This window comes from Acanthaster planci, linkage group LG12 (assembly GCF_054643075.1).
Source record: "Acanthaster planci isolate LZ-2023a linkage group LG12, COTS_SCS, whole genome shotgun sequence".
Lineage (NCBI taxonomy): Eukaryota > Metazoa > Echinodermata > Asteroidea > Valvatida > Acanthasteridae > Acanthaster > Acanthaster planci.
This window is the reverse complement of record NC_141788.1, coordinates 6724988-6739254: the sequence shown is the minus strand read 5'-3', so window position 1 is coordinate 6739254 and position 14267 is coordinate 6724988. Positions and strand designations below refer to the sequence as shown.

General features: G+C 41.2%; 1 long non-coding RNA gene across 1 annotated transcript; it reads left to right on the top strand.

Annotated features, from left to right (window-relative positions):
• The first annotated feature begins 4111 nt into the window (after positions 1-4111).
• On the top strand, positions 4112-11606 carry LOC147797105 (uncharacterized). Its single transcript, XR_015427312.1, has 2 exons — positions 4112-8740; positions 11143-11606. It is a non-coding gene; the product is annotated as an uncharacterized LOC147797105 (long non-coding RNA).
• The last annotated feature ends 2661 nt before the right edge of the window (positions 11607-14267 follow it).

The following is a 14267-nucleotide window of genomic DNA, read 5'->3' as shown; positions in this document are numbered from 1 at the left end:
GACGTTCGTGCCTGCCCTGGTGTCAGCCACCACTACCCCAGCTGGCGAGCGGGTCACTTGAGGCTGCCCGAGTGTAATGACGTCACGGATGGACTGTTCGAGCATGGACGTTCATGATGGACTTAACTTTTTTCCCAGAATGCCTTGGAAAACACACTGCAGCGTTCGATAAGCCTCATTTTGAGGCTTCCCTTGAGTGTAACACTGGTGTGTCCAGGGAAGCTAATCAAACGCACCCATTGTGTACAGGGCTTTTCCTGTACCGGTTTATCTTTTTTGTGGCAGATTGGACCGAATTCGTCTAATTTTTGTCGTTTTTTGGGGTCAGATTTGGCCGATTTCGTCATGATTTGTACAGCGCAGGCAAGGTGACTTTAGCTGGTCTTATTAGGCCTAATATAACACGGCGAGTAAACCTTCCGTATACGGTTAAGAAACAGTCCACGTGGGAATGCGCGGCTGACACGAAGGAATGTCGCGGTCGCGTGCCCGCAGAAGAAAAAGCCCAAAGATTCCCTGACAACTCTTGATAAAAAATTTAAGGTCAGGTATCACCCACGGATATAAATAGATATGACACAAGGGTCAGGGGTCACAAGTTGAGAGCCCGGGTATTTTCGATTCATTACAGTGGTGCACCCTGTGTGTGTGGTCATTTGCCAATCGTCAGGTATCCAGACTGATACTTCGCATGCGGAGGCGAGGCTGCTCGGGGTACTTGCTTCGCGCCCTCTATTAAATGAGGGTGCCCTATAAAAGTTATGCGAGTGTGGCCTACATCACTGATCTCTATATATTTTATTATAGAGATCAGTGGCCCACATCTACTTATGATCTGAGTGCGCCGACCGCGTTCTGTGGGCTGACTGTGGAAAGCTACGGAAGCATATTGCTGCAGGCGAGAAAAAAATTATCTCGTTTAAACGATTTTGTTCTCTCATTTAAACAATTTATCGACTCGTTTAAACGACAGAACTATCTCGTTTAAACCCGATATCGCTAACTTATTATTTCATGTTATAGCTAAGTCGTTCACACGAGATCATAGGGTCGTTTAAATGAAATAGTAACTTCTTTTAAATGAGATAAGAAGTCGTTTAAACACATTGGCAGCGATACGCTTCCGTAGAAAACAACGTAAATCCGACTTGATTCAAGTCTAAAAGTTCGACCGTGACCCGGTACCGGCCATGAAGTCGAGTGTTTTAAAAAACATCCTGATCCGAAGTTAAATATACTGAAGTTGAAGCCAGGATATCGAATACCTGCCACAAATTCTGCAGAGACACCACCACTAGTACCGTGTGTTTATATGCCACGGCACGAACATAATTATTGCACGTACATGTACATGTACATGAATTGATACAAAACAAAATGTGGTTCATTCTTCTGATTGTGGTTAATTGAAATGTGACCGATTTTGCTGCAATGAAAATATTAAGCTGTAACTACATGTACTTGTACTATATTGGTTATTGCATTGTAGCCATAATGACACAGATTCTGTAAGAGTTTCTCCTTTTCTTTTCCTTCAAATGATTCTGCTCTTTAATTTGAATAGCGTTCACTTGTTCACAGTACAAGTCAAGTCTAGGCTACCGTAGCCATACCACTGAGCCTTCTGTGTAAGCGCACAAAGACTTTGAAATGTGGGCTAACAATCTGAACATTATTTTAATTAGTACCTCGGATGTTCGAACCATGTCCCTAAAGCAGCCATTATGAAGCTTGTGTCTAAACATCATGAAACTTGCGTCTGAAACGCAGAGATAACCCGAAAACCTGCATTTCACAGACACCATTGTTTTGTCAGTTGAAACGTGTTTAATGAATTTGGGTCAACGGTGCGTCGGAAATTTCCATTTGAAAGAAGTAATGACCAGTGGAATGACACTCGACAGGATCAGCTGGGATGTAGTCGCAGAAGAAATAATGCACCTCGAGACTGGGGGGAGATCGATGGATGTAGAGTCTTCAAGTAAAAAAAACGACGGCTATGATTGTGGACGTCAACGCAGGAATAAGTCCAACATGGGATGTGTGACGGTGGTGGTCTCGTTGAAGCCAACTGAATAGGCTGAGATTTCATGAAAACTGGGGCAGGTAGGGGGAATGTTGCAAGAGAACTTCAAATCATAGGTAAGTTTTAATTAAGCCCAGTGTTTCGTTGCAGCTGAACAAAATACATGTATCAGTGATTGGTTATGGCTGGTTAGGCCTTCGTGTAATTAACCATGTGTCCCAGGCGCTGGGTTGCAGACTTGAAAGAAGGTTTGAGGAAAGGAGTCCGACATTTCCGTAGCAGGGGGAGCTTCCACATGGTGTCGAAACTAGTCTTCTCTCTAGACTAGCAATAAAACAATTTTCTCACAGGAAATTGAATAATGTCCTCAGACCTTTGTGTTTTTAAAAAAGGTATGTCCCGAGCGTGCGCCATACATTATTCGCACGCATAATGAGAAATCACACGTGCTTAGGCCGTGTCCGAAACGGGCTTCCAGAGCTACGGCTAGGTCTTTTGTCTTCGCATCTCCACGCATTTCCAATGGAGCGAAGACCTAGACCTAGCTCTAGACAAGAGATTCGAATGCAGCCTTAATGTTGCGTTTAACGTGTACACTGATTTTTTTCTTCGTGTGTATCACACAACTCTGACTTGAGCCTAATTTTTGAGTGCGTAAGCGAAAAGGAAGATTCAAAATTGGCACAAAGGTGCCGGTGCCGCGTGTGTGCAGCGATCACGTGCTTTGGAAGACTACGACGATTGGTTCATGTGACGCTGATCGTTTCCAAGTACATGTACAATGTAGGCCTAGTAGCAGAGTACATGAGCGTGTAATTTTCATATCAGCTTTTTACCAAACTTTAGGGGAGTGGTATCCCCGACTTAATCCGGTCAAAATACAAATATTATGATTTTGAATGGACACATAGATAGGTATAAGCTGGATATCTTATCTGTAAAGTGCTATGATTAACGCTAATCGTGTTTTAGGAAGGGTAAATGGTGATAGTCAAATTCATCGGAAATCCGTTTTACAAATATTTTGCTACGATTTGTCACAACTCCAGTGTCTTTATTCTGACAATTCTTTCTTTTGAATACGTGGTAGCCAACATTTGTTGAGTTCAGCAAAGCCTCATTAGCAGATTAAGCCATTTTACAAATTAGTTCAGGAACAGTAGGCTAATGTGCAAACTGATATTATTGTTACTATTAGAGCTTACTCATGCTAAGAGAAAATGCTTTGAACTCGAAAACCACCAGAGTATATGACATTTGTGAATATATATTGAAATGCCGCTGACCTATTGGTGAATAAAGTTTCTGTGTTAACGACGTGTCGTAATTCACTGACGTAGATTGCAGGAAATCGACGATTCTCCCTGAATATCGTCACCATTTCTATTGTTAATATCAATATCATTATTCTTACCAAAGTTCAACCCCTTTTTATTTTAGCTCGCTGTCCTAGATAACCTATCTGACTCACTTCCGATTCTGATGAGATTGTCGATAAATATAGCATGTGCATATATTTGTCCGGAAAGTGTATCGTCGTGCGGTTGAAATGGCCGTTAATATTTACCAACAATATCAGTGGGTGTGTCGTTCCACCACCCAACCACCACGTTGACGTTTCACGCGGCCACATTTTTTCAACAGCGCCCTCTGTTTAAATTAGTATTTCGAGCTACTGTATTTCCACAGATGAGTTCAGATTTTGCCACTCAAAATGTTGTCAACTCTGTTAGCCCCAACCTTCTCCGGAAAATATCTATTTGTCTCTGTTTTCACGCTAAAAATTAAACCCAAAACAGAAAATCCCCCACAGCCGTACGAGATTGTCTGTAAATTGGGTCAGTGGCGTAGCTAGGATGTTAGGGGGGGGGCACCAGCATCTTATTGGGGGGGACCAGATTTCAGTGGTGTGGTTTTTGGGGGCAAGTTTTTTTTAACTTTGTTCAGTATGCATTCATTGGTTCGTTTTTGTTGTGGGAACCGGAGGGGGGCACTGGGAATTTGTGGGGTAGGGGGCTACGCCACAGAATTATGCAACAACAGGTTAAGTGTTGCATCATGGAGCTATGATTGCACGTTTCTCAATGAATTCATACATATGCATTGTGTTGAAGCATTTTCCAGTGTATTCACTGCTGGCAATATTAAGACTTTGTTAAAATAAGCCAGTGTCGTCTCATTAGAACGGGTTTATATGTTGACATATCGTGCTTTGAGCCACACTTTGAGGTTAAAATCTTTTTGTTTTGAGGCTGCATGCTTTAAAAACTTTTTAATACATTTTCCCCCAAAAGTACAAGTTTTCGACCATTTAACTGGCCAGTTTATTGAAACACCCAGAATATTGTTAACATGAATATCTTAACTCCCATTACTGGTAAGATAGGTAATAAAAAGCTGACATTTTGAACTGAAAACTTGGCGGTCATTTTTGCAATGGCATTTTTGAAAACCCGGAAAATGAACTGCTTTTGTTTTTGTTTCACTCGGCCGTTTTTTCTGAGGGGAATGGAATATTGAGTCCAAGAAGCCAAATGGGAGTCTCACGCCACTAGGTTTCTGGTGTTCGGAAGCCAGCTGGCCAGCTTTTCACTTTTCATTAATGCTGAATTCCCAAGAAATGTTTTGGACTAAAATGTGTTTCATGGATCATGACGTCTGCAGTGACGTCAGCAGTTATACTTTGGTTGTTAGGACAGGTGGTCCCAGAGGTGCGCAGATGTGCGGGCGAAAGCTTGAATTCGTAGACTTGCAACCAGTCTGACAGTGCCTCCGCAGATCAGAACGCCAGACTGAAAAGACCACAGATAACTATAAAATCGCTCACTACATACTGGCAAAATCCATGAAACGTTGTCAAACATGCTTACATCTCGAGCATTTTGTTTCAATGTCTTTATTCTCTCTGTGGTCAAAACCTATTTGTGAAGATGAACCTGATTTATGTGATTCAGTGGTCAGACAGCTGAGCTAAACGGACCATTGTGAGAAAAATCCTCAGGGTTAAATCGGTCATATTAATACCTGATGACTCGTTGTACCACCATGGTTGTAGCTCTATGGTTGTACAGACATCGACGATTATGTAATCGCAACGGGGGGGGGTAGGCCCGCCGGAGATCGTCTTGTACCGGAATGGCCCAATTAATATCGTGTGACCTTATGTCCAGATCAAGGGTCGGCGATCAGACCATCGATGGATGATTATTTTGTCCCAATCACTTTCACATGACCTTGCCTTGCTTGGCTTGTGTCTAGCAAGGGAGGGTCCGGCAATCGAACCACCTTACTACACCCGGGGTGAATGACCCATGGCCAGCCATTGCATGGCCACAACCTGCATGGAGGCAGCCGACAACGAAACCACCTGATGTCATTCGAGCAAAAGATCGAAGGATAGAGCGCTACTATTTGTTTGCCAATAATTTCTTTTCTCGGACACCCTTCGCAAAAAATCAAGCTGGAACATTTTCAGACCTGCATCAGGTTCACGAGTTTCCCTATTTTCTTTCCACACAGGGATAAAAGTCGTCTCTTATTAGATTGGCCCATTCTATGTGTCATACTTAAGATGAAATCTATCTAGTGAGCGAAGAATAAGCAATAATTATTGATCATACAATACTCACCGTATCTGTTTGGTTTTTTTAAATGCATTCTCCTTTGTGATTTGATTTCTTCAGATGAGATATTTCAAATTCATTTCTTTTTATAATATTTATACAATAGTTGCCTTATCTAATTCGTTTAATTTGGCGCATCTGTTTTGCAGTTTCTATTCTGTTCTGGTTTTATCATGTTATTTATAAAAACTGTTTTCAAAAAATGTTAATGATCAAAATAATTGTTGCCATATCCTGTGCACTGTTGTAAGTAGCCACTTTGTTTCAAAATTTTGAAGGTTTTGTTATTAGTAGAGAACATTTTACTCACAGCTAAAGTATTTTGTAAATCTTTTAAACCTCACCCTCAAATAACCGTTTGTCAATAGACTTCAAAACGCAGCTTTTAAAACACCGACACGTTCTAGTTTTGCGTATCCCTGCCGTCCCGTGATTTTTCGGGTAGATCATACCCCGGTTGGTGATCGCTCCATAGAAGGTCTGTATCGGCGCGATTGTGTGGTCTTAATTAGTGTACGGATACTATACGGTCTATATTAAGACCTCATGATATCTCGCCAGTATTATCATTGGGGACATTTCTTAAAATAGGATTTTCCTGTGTTTGAATTTACTCAAATTATTATATTTTTATCTCTTGCAATGCAAATACTGAGTAAAAAAAATTAACCACATAGGTGGGCAATATGGAGGGATTTTTTTTCAGAATATGAAGCAGCATATTATTATTTCAGGAAATACTTCTGAAAGATAAGTTGCCAATGCAACCGATGTCAGAAATTTAGTTGGCACGCAAAGCGATCTTTGCAACTTGCTGGGCAAAATAAGGAGCACCATTGCCATATAGTGTAGCCAACAGATACAAAAAACTTTATTCCAATTCTTGTGCATGGAAGTGATATCTGCATTTTGGCGGTCTTTTTCTTCTAAATAACATATACTCTGCTCTGTGTTTCATAGACATCGGGGTGTTAATACAGCATGTCTTTGTGATGTGAACAAATATGCACCTGCATTGTGACTGTTCTTGCACATAAATACTGTAATGTAAACGGTTCATACGGACTTGGTTATTTCAGTGTGTTGAGTGCCGTGAATCATTGAGCCGTGCCATGTTGAACTTTTCAACCCGGGGCCGTCGGGATCGCAGCGGCGCTGCGTTCTCGATAATGCAATGGCCTTGCGAATACAGCACAAGTCTGGCACAGCGCGGCGCGGAGCTTCAGAGCAGAGCTGACGACGGAAACCATCTCATTTACATAATTAAATTTTCAATTTACATACCTCCCACGCACTCTCGGGCATGCGTACTGTGGTCGTCTGTGGGCGTCTTTTTGGCAGTTTGCCAGGAAAGCGTGGTTAACGTTTTAGTGTAAAAAAAAAAGTGCGACTTGATACTACACGACAACATGGCACGATGTGGCGGTTGGTGGTCGGCAAATTTTTTTCATATCAGCTTGCAGCTCCTCTCATTCCCAACCCTGGTTGTATTAGTATCAATGCCAAAAAGCTGTGTATGCTCGCCAAAACTGAGATCAGCAGACTGTTATGGCTCATATCCCGAGGACACAAATAAAAGAGAAAAAAGGTCATCGCAGGCCTGACTGCTGAGTCGACCGGACTAGTGTCTCCGTTGTGTCTCCAACCTCAAGCTTCAGCTTATACTGTCCATCCCGAGTTGCAGATCTGAATGATGCAACTTGGGAAGAAAGTGTCGTGAGCGCATGCTTGAAACATGGCGGAAGGAGGGGAGCTTGAAATAGACGACTCTGGTGTATTTCCCGCAGACAAAACACATTCTGTCGTTAAAGGTTGCGCTATTTTAACGTATCAATGCAAGGAAGTAGGCCACCTGAAAGGTTGGCCATATAGTTCTTCACAAATTTGATGTCATACAGATAAACCTATACAAAGGTTAATATTTTCTGATCATTAATATCAAATTGTTACAATGTTAACGAATGTAAGATTGGCTTTGAAAAAGTACATATAGACCTTTCAAAGACAGCTGCTTTCAAGCTGATATTAATCCGTGTTGCAAAATTAAGCGAATAAGTTGCCAGATGGTTAATAATGCTTGTAGTAAATGGAGTTTACATCGGTTGTTTTACAGCAGTCCTTGACATTTAAAATATAACTTGATGGCCACTTTTCAAATTCAGAGAATGAAGGTTGCTAATTATCGATTTTTTTAAATCTAAAAATCACTTTTATGCGTCGTAAGTTTATGGTAGGCGTCTGCCCCACACTGCATCATGCATGACAAGCATTTATGGCATTCCTGAAGCTTGTGCCCAATGACTTTCGTATCACGGTTTCTTCGGGTTATGAATGCATAACGACTCAGTGCACGATGTGGCTGTACATTTGACCCAAATTCGGTAGGTCACCTCAGTCTTTATTAGTTTGGTATTCAAGGGCGTCGTTGGAATGTTCTTTTAAAGGGAAAAGTACAGCTCTAAGGGTACGAAGTTTTTCGATGAACAAATTACATTTTTGTAGATTGCTTGTGGAGTGTTGTAGAATACGAATCACTTGCTCCATCGTTTGGGCTCATGGAAAGTTTAGTATGGGGTGGAAACTCCATCGAAAAGCAAAATGAGACTTTGAGCAACACCAATGGTTTGGGAGTCGAGTTGCTCAAGTTGATGTACCTGTCGCATGCACAGAAACGCCACAAAAATCTTAAATCGCTGGACCTTGGTATAGACCCGACACATTAGTCTGGATATAAGCTTGGATCAAGGGCATAGGGTGGAGCTGGACAGTCCATAGGTCCATCTTAGATTCAGATAGTTGTACGTGTAGCTCTATCGGGGCCAATCAGTTACAGAAGATATCGCTGGCTGTTTCTGAGAGCCAGTGATAATGGACGTTAGTCTTACGGGCTCACATGGGGTCTCCAAATTGTGGAAACAGATCCATTTCCAATATTCATGCTGCATTGACATCCCTAGAGCATAATATCCTATCTTAACATATGACGTTAGCTGCAGGTCAACTGACTCAGGTCAGAATGTTTGCATCTCATCATCCTGCTGTCTCCTGGGTCAGTCGTCAGATCCCTTCACTCAATGGTTTTGACATCTCGGTAAGTGCCTGGCAGGATATCGTGTAATATCGCCTGCTTTATCATATGACCTCTCTTAGACTATGCCCCAGTTTATAGCCACATCCCAGAGCCCACATAGCAGAGAATGGGATCAGAGTCAACCTAACAGACTCAAAAATGCAGCGTGTTTCACCAGAACTGCATTTTGCTGTATTGTGGATCAGTGACACGCAAATGTTTATGAAACATTGTCTTAGTAGGCCTATTTAGAATTACACATCACTAGCGCTCAGTGTCATCCCTCTCTAGGGGTAAAACAGTCCCAACGTAACATTTGCATGTGTAAATTATAACCAAAAAATGGTAAATCTGTTGGTTTTGTTTTGCCAAAATATATTAATGCAAGATTTTACTTTAAATGGATATAGTATTATTGCAACATTCCCATTGATGGTTTTTATAGATTTCCCCACAGAGGTCGATAACTGAAGGGGCACTGCTCTCCAAAATTGCAAAATAATGAAATAAAAACCTCAACCAAGGCTACAGTTTCTTGAATGCACAATCAGCCATAAGGGTAAAATGAAACAGACCCTACCAAGTCGTGGTCCGTTTTATCCCCAAAAGGCTCTTCAAGAAACAAATCAGTGCAGGAAAAAACCATGCGTGTGCGCTCAATTTTCTCTCTCAGCTGCGCAAGACGGACGTAACAGTTCAGCTAGCCCAAACGACTTTTCCTCGAGTGTTTTCTAAAGAGTCCTGATTACACCCAGCTATCTCAACTAAGTTGTTGGAAGTAAAAAAACCTCAACCAACATATTACTGATCTCAATCCAACAAAATTAACGATGCGACGAATTCTCCGAAATCTATCAAACAAAAGCAAAACAAAATTTATGCAATCGCCATTATTTCCCAAACAATTCACTCGCGGACTTCCTTTATCATGTATATTATTCCAGAAATAAATCAAAAAGTGGTAAATATTCTCCCGCCTGAAATAATTATTGAACATTCATTGTGTCTACGATGGCGATAGTTCATTTCGATGCTTTCATTCACCGTCGTCGCATGACAAATTCTCATTCACGGCACAAGCAGATATATTCCTCTTTATTTGGCGCAAACCATGGTGGATCATTTGAATCAATAATGCTGATTTGTAATTCCGTTTGACACTCGTCGAGTCTGCAGCGCGTGCTACAGCTTGGTCACCCGGTTCAAGGTCAAGTGTGTTGCTGAGCTTTCCGTCAACAAACAAGATGCGACTGTCCCTCGCCATAATGATACGATCCCTGATTGGAAGAACAGCCTATAGTGAGACATTGACTTGAGTTACATGGTGTAAAATCGAGCTGCAAGTCTGGAGTTCAACCTCACTGACAAGTTGTCTCGTAGTCTTTGGCATTTTACCTTTCCTCTGTCAATTTTGACTAGGGTCAACCTCCACAAATTGGAAGAGTCTATCATGCTACTAGAATTAGTAGAACTACTATTGAAGACTTCATCAACAGTCATATTGAGCAAAGTTTTAGCCCTAATATGCGTGCGAATTTGGTCATTTTAGATACATTTAAAACAAAAGCAATTGATAGAAGCTCTGAGAGAAAGTGAACCAAATAATAGGCCTACATTACAATGAAACCTTCGGCAGTTTGATAACGACAAGTGCCATTTGCAACGCCTGTATGTTATCATTTTTACCGTCACAGCTACCACAACCTAACATGTTTCATGATATTTTCACACCACTTCGATGGGGCCGCACATGATTTTCCGAGAAAAAAGAAACTGAAAACAAAAGTGTGGTTCCTAATATCCCGTAAAAGATAGTATGTTTTGTTGCTTCATTTCAAAGAAAACTAGTATAATGGGGTCAGAAGTGACGGTTTTCCAAATAAATTAAAATCACGCTGTGAATGTTTCGAGGAGAGCTGAGTATGTCTAAAACATTCTGATCTGAAACGCTTGTTCCTTTTGTATTTTGTTTTGCTCTATAAAAAAGCAAGCATGATTCGTTGTTTAATAATTCCCTCAATCCCCTGTGATGGCGCCTCAGTGGGATCACACGCCAGCTCATGTCTGTTTCTGTTGAAGGAAGTAGGAAATTTCCTGCAAATGATGTACACAACAATCTACATTTCATTTTGCCAGTTCGTGGAAACAAACAGTGGTACCCCCATGTACGCCATGGCGACCAAAACTTGCACATGTAATGGGGGCCCGGCTTGCCAAACGATTATAAGTCGGGATTCCGTAGTGGTTTGTGTGTAAGGATTAAGAGAGTTTGTTATAGTTTAGGTCGTCAATGGTTACTTCAAGAAGGTAACTTTAAAAAAGCAAAAACACCCCCGCCCCCGAAGAAAAAGAATCTGAAGTTTATGCGATATGAGCGCTTCTCCATTGCTAAATACCTGCCACTTTTGTCCTTGTTCTTGCAGGTTAAAATCTGATGGGTCACACCCACAAAGTTATATTCCTCGAGCGACCTGTGGTAATCATTGACGTGTTGTGTGTGTCTGTGTTGGCGTTTGTGTTGGCGGAAAATGATGTCTACGCGTTTCATTTTGTCGTGCTCAGTCTGGAAATATTAGCCGGCTACATTTTACAATTGTATGCATGGAATTCCTACAGAAAAAAATCTCCTCTAAGCTTGTTTATGCACAGATGTTTCCTTTTCTCCGCCGAGGGGTTTGTCTGCAGCATTTATCTGAGCAGCGGTGGCAATTTCAACTGTTCCTAATAAGAGCTGCTAATTTCTTAAGATTGTTCATATGTATAGGCAACACAGCTGAATTTAAGAATTAAGTTTTTCATCGGTTATAGAACGCTTTTACCTTGCTCGGTAGTATGTTGTAGTTATTTCTCAATGGTGTATTAAAGATAATGACATCGAAGAAAAACAGCTTCCTTGGGAGAGTGGTGTATTTTCTGTATCGTTTGGACACCGAATGGTTACGAGTTGAACACACAACTTCATAGTCGTGCACGTGTATCCCTTTACAGTTTTGGACGTAACTCTAGTCTCTACGTCAACACAGATGGCGCTTTGAAATAGCGTGAGATTTGTAGTTAATTGAATTTTGTTGATCAGTGTGACTTGCCAGAGATTGTGACACATTGCAAAGCCTCTCTCTACACTGTACGGTACATGTACATGTACATAATTATATAAAGTCGGTCGAAAACACGTTATTAAGTTTTAAATACTAGCTTTTGTATACTTTTACGAGCTAAAAGAACAACTTGCTTTTCGGAAAATTCACACCTGTTGTTTTTTAGGAGTTCACGACTGTTGCATCATTTTGTGGATGATGTTTTGGTACTACTCGGGGTGACTGTCACAGGGTAGTACTCCCCTCCTTCACTGGGAGGGGAAGTGAGGAGGGGGATGACCCACGCCGGGGTGGCACTTCCTCAGAACAAACGGGAAATTACAAGTTAGGTTTTGTGAAAGGAGGGCACATTCACAATAATTAAAATGCATGAGTCACGGGCTGCTAAGGTCCGCATGTCGTGGTATGTGCCGTAAAATGATAAAACAGCAATGCTTATATGTACCACTCTTGGGGTGCCCCCAAATATCCCAGCGATTCTATAAATAAGAAAGTCATGTGTTCAGGATGTTCGGAAACATTGTCTCGTGGATATGCAACTCAGATTATCTTATCTGGGATTTACAGCACTTACACCAAAGTGAAACCAGTTGCGCATAATCATGCCCCAATAACTTTGATTTTGAAATATATGTCTGCCAGGATAATATTAAAGTGTTATTTCGTTAGTGATACACAGAAGCCTCTGCATTATACCAAAAATTTCCCTTTCACCCCACAAGCATGACAAGAGTATGGGTGTGTCGTATAAAAGATCATAATTATTATTGTTATGGCAATCTGCAGTTTTTTAACAGGAAATTGCAGAATGTTTCACGTTTATCATCAGCGCCTGCTCTGTTTCAATCTTAAAGCAAACCAAAAACCAAATCATATGACTTTTTATTTACGTGTATTTAAGTCAGTGAGACGGGTATCTACCGCGAACTCAAGCGTCACCTGACATCTACTGAATCGACCCACATCACGCCAGCATCGTCATGTGACCCCAATGCAAATAAGTCAATTACTTGCATGGTTTGGAATATCTGAGTCATGTATCACGTGTATTGTAGAATAGTAGTACAGATAACATGCAGATTCACTTTACAGTTTGATTTTATGGGTTTCGTCGGTTAAATTAACCACGTGTAATATAAAGTGTTGCAGGTTGTGGAATATCTAGGTATAATCTGTTTACAGACGAACAAATTTACGAGTTCAATTAGGGGGCGGATCCGAGGGATGATGGAGGCTGCTGACACCGGGTTATAATGACCTATAGTTTCAATACAAATCGCAAGCAGTTTATCTCTTGTTATTATTACACTCAACGTTTGCTCATATTTTACTCATTTGGAAATTGATAGAGATCTTCACTGCTTGTGGGAAACAGCTTAAGTAGTCTAAAAACCGAAAATGTTTTAAAATATACCATCCAAACGAAACAAGTATATGTCCATCCAGTCACCATGAACTGTTAATGGACTTTTCTCATAACGATTTATCCGCGTTGAAGTTCTGCTTTTTTACTGCATGTACCTGTACATTAAAACAAAACACCCCCCCCAATTACCCATGGGCCATCCGAAGTTGTCTTTATTTCACGATAAGCAAAAAGCACGTGGGCATGAGAAACCCCTCGTTACGTATCGGTGACTCAGCATATTGGACTCGAACGCAGTCTGCTTACAAGCATAGTAAAAGGAATTCTGAAAATTGCTGGTATGTCTAAGTCGATGTTGGAAAAAATCCAGTTTGTGATTATGCAAGAATGTTACGCAAATTACAAAGTTTCGAGAGTGTGCTTAAATCAAAAGTGGGTAGACCCCGGTTCAGGTCAAGCTGTTATGAAACGATTGAAAAGTCCTCAAAACGGTGTATTATAGTGAAGCCATCAACCGGCCCGATTCCTGACTTTAAGGGTCTTATTTTACATTTTAATCTTCAAGTCCCTGACTTAACAGATGCCTTACATGCAGTCAACATGTGCATTGGGTTAGCGTTATTTGTTGCCATATGTTACAAGGCTATAACAATTTAGCAAGTCAAAAAAATTAAGTTGCAGTTTGAATCAGTGTGGTTGATTGACTGAGGGACTGAATTATTAAAATAAAATACAAAGTCAATATGATTCCCAGCTGAAAATAGTGGATGGTTTCCCCCATGGTTTCCAACTCGGAAAACATGCCGACAGTGGCGACGCCACTAATCTCGCCCAAGCTGTAATTTTACGGTCATTCATTGCAAGGAAAGTTGTACCTACCTCCATGGTGGTACGCTCAAACTCGCTTTATCACTGTCAACCACGTGAGTAAATATGGGTGACGTCACGAACCAGATCCCTGCTTCGTCCTGGATTGTGTCTCATCACGTGCTGCATAATGCCATCTTCATCATTGTATTGTCGCTGACGGGTCTCATGACTCGACCAAAATTCGGTGCGAACAACCGTGGTGCCATTCCGGGGG